This window comes from Tiliqua scincoides, chromosome 3, assembly GCF_035046505.1.
Source record: "Tiliqua scincoides isolate rTilSci1 chromosome 3, rTilSci1.hap2, whole genome shotgun sequence".
NCBI classification, from domain to species: Eukaryota; Metazoa; Chordata; class Lepidosauria; order Squamata; family Scincidae; genus Tiliqua; species Tiliqua scincoides.
Genome location: NC_089823.1, coordinates 169,206,961 through 169,209,911, shown reverse-complemented (window position 1 = coordinate 169,209,911; position 2,951 = coordinate 169,206,961). Strand labels below are relative to the sequence as shown.

At 51.4% G+C, this 2,951-nt stretch overlaps 1 pseudogene; it reads left to right on the top strand.

The window, feature by feature from the left end:
• Positions 1-1,868: 1,868 nt before the first annotated feature.
• Positions 1,869-1,987, top strand: LOC136646160 (5S ribosomal RNA; annotated as a pseudogene).
• Positions 1,988-2,951: the final 964 nt, after the last annotated feature.

Here is a 2,951-nt window from a genome sequence, read left to right as displayed (position 1 = left end):
GCCCTGGGGGTGGGCAGGCGGGGAGTGGGAGACAGAGCTGGGATCCAGCAGTTATGCCGGATCCCAACCCCTGTTCCCAGGGAGATCAAAGCGAAGCTGCTTAGCTCTCCTCGGACTTGCGCCACCTCAGGAGGTGGCACAAGTCTGGGGAGGCCCATTAGGTGAAGCGCACTTTACCCAGGGGTAAGGGAAAAAGTTTCCCCTTGCCTCTGGCTGAGCCATCTTGGACCCCTACCCTGCGCTGAATACAGCGCAAGCTTCTTGGCTTGCCTATTCCAACGCAGGGTAGGATTGTGTCCTAAATTGCATTGCCTTCAGCCGCGGACCTCTGGAGTCCCACACCCGGGGCAAAGCTCCGCAGTGGCACCCCCCACAGGCATTCGCCGCCACCCTGGACAGAAATTCGCCCCACCTACTCACCAGAGGCACATGGAGCCTCGCACAACCTCCTTCCACACCAGGAGGTTCCCCGGCACTATAAACTGTGCTTCCGGCAAAGTGGAAGCACAGTTTCCGGCCCCGCTGGGAGCCTCAGAGAGGGGCTCCATGGGAGCCCAGGGGCCGGCGACTGGGGCTTTTGCCCTGTCCCAGTCTATGGCAGGCTCACAGCTCTTTGCCTTGTTTGTTCTGGCTTTCCAAACTAGTCTTCACCTCAACTTCTTCAAGCCAGCAGCAAGTAACCAGGGCCGGCCTTAGGAGCTGCAAGGCCCAATGTGAAACATTTTTGCAGGGGGGCCCACCTCACTCAGGGCCCCTACTCACCAGTACGAGCAGAAGTAATGAGCCCGGGGCTGAGGGTGCCTCGCACATAGTGTGGCACTCAGAAGTAGGTGGTGTGATGTGATGACATCACCGCCAACTGCTTTAAGGGGGGTGATTTTGAGCCAATCGGACCAAGGGTTAGATGGGAGGACCTTCCAGCAGCAACACTCCTCTCGCTGCACTTTCCTTGTGATGCCTCAACATGGAAGTTTTCATGTCAGAGTATCAGCTACAGAGTGAGGTACTGGCTTTGGATGCGGGTGCTCTGTTCGCTGCCCCAGTATGGGCCGCGGCACCCCTCCAGGTGCTGAGTGCTGTTAGGTCAAATTAGTCAAATTGCTCTAAGACCAGCTCTGTGAGTGAGGCAGGCAGAATGGGAGCACGTAGATTGAATCACAAGATGCCTTAAGCAGCCTCATCTTTCATTCAAAGGCCATTCTACATGGTCAGATTCGCTCTACTCAAGCTTTGCAACTAGCATCCTAACTGCTTCTTGGAGGAGGTGGAAGATGAGAGGGGTGGGGGAAGAGCGGGCCGTGGGTGTTCCTGGGGGTGAGCGAGAGGGAAGTGGGAGGTGGGGTCAGGACCTGGCAGTTATATCGAATCCTGACCCCATTCCTGGGTGGCCTGGGACAGTGACACGGAGGTGACGTGGATCCGAGTAGCCCTGTTGGGACTGCAGTGGCTCTCCCCAGGGTAAGGGGAAAAGTTTCCCCTTGCCCCTGGCTGAGCCTCTGGTTGCCTGAAACTTGTGCTGGATACAGCACAAGCACGCTGGCCTGCCTGTTCCAGCGCACGTTAGGATTGGGCTGCAATTTGACCAGGCTGACCACTGAGTGCTCAGTACCAGTGGAAGAAGTAGGATGCGAGGGATGTAGTACTTCACTTCCCTCTCAGATCTGAATGTTGCTCTTCATTTCCCAGACAGAAGGAAGCTGATCACTCAGTTGCAAGAACAAGAAGTACTTTTCATATGGTCAGAGGTGATTATTTCACAATTCAAGAACTGAGCCATGGCATGACAGAACAGTAGTTTCTTTTAATACCAAGCTCTGGTGGGTGATGGCTCAGGCTCAACTCTCTATCTTTTTCCATGTGACTGAAATGTCAATGTAACTGTTACCCTGCACATGCCCAATCTTGTCTGATCTTGGAAGCTAAGCAGGGTCAGGCCTGGTTAGTACTTGGATGGGAGACCGTCTGGGAATACCGGGTGCTGTAGGCTTATACCATAGTCTTTCGAGACTGAAGGTTACCAACCAGAAATTTCAATCCTTCAAAAAGAAGTGATTTCGGTGTTAAAATTTTTTAAATGCATGCAACCAGAAGCAGGTGCTCGTTGACATGTTAGGGATTTTATGCATTTGTTACTTTCACTTTCCTTTTTTGGCAATGGGTGCATATGCGTTCCCCGAAAAATGCATTAATTTAATTATTTCTGCCTTGTAATGTGGTGTAATTTCTAAATAACAAGTGTTTTTGCTCAACTTTGTCATGCCTGCAGTGCTGACATAAAAGACATTTTTTTTCTTAACCAGGCTTGTGAGGAAAACTGTTGATGTTTCTCAGAGGGGAAGTCATGGCACTCTGCACATGTTGAAACAAGCCCTTTCCATTATCCAGGCTGTTCATCTCATGGAGAGGGGAAGGAAGCAGGGCTTTTAAAACTGCAGCTTCACAAACTCGAGAAGTTACCAGTCACTACTAGGTAGTTGCCCTAAACAGAGAATTGTTGGAGAAACGTTACCCTCATTTAATAATGAGTGACAGATCAGAGTGGCTCTAGATTTTCAGGCAAAATACTTGCATTGAACTTGCCTCCCCCTTCTTCATTCTCTCCTCTGTCACTGCTGCTCTTCTCCAGGGTGCCTGTTCCATGGATGGAATCCTTGCAATCAGCCTCTGCCCACCTGATTGGTTGAAGTGTACATTAAGCTAGACCAGGGGTGTCAAACATAAGGACCATGGGCCAGATGTAGCCCCCAGAAGCAATTTGTGTCACCCGGTGTGGGAAGCCAGTGTGTCACCCCCATGATGGACCTCCTCCCGTGCAGTGGGCAGGGCAACGGCTCAGGTGGTAGGTGTGGTGATGTGCCATCGTCCCACCCCTGCTGGGTTTTTTACTGTACTTTTGATAGAACACAGATATTTCAACATGGTTTGTTTCATTGCATTCTGCATGAAATTAT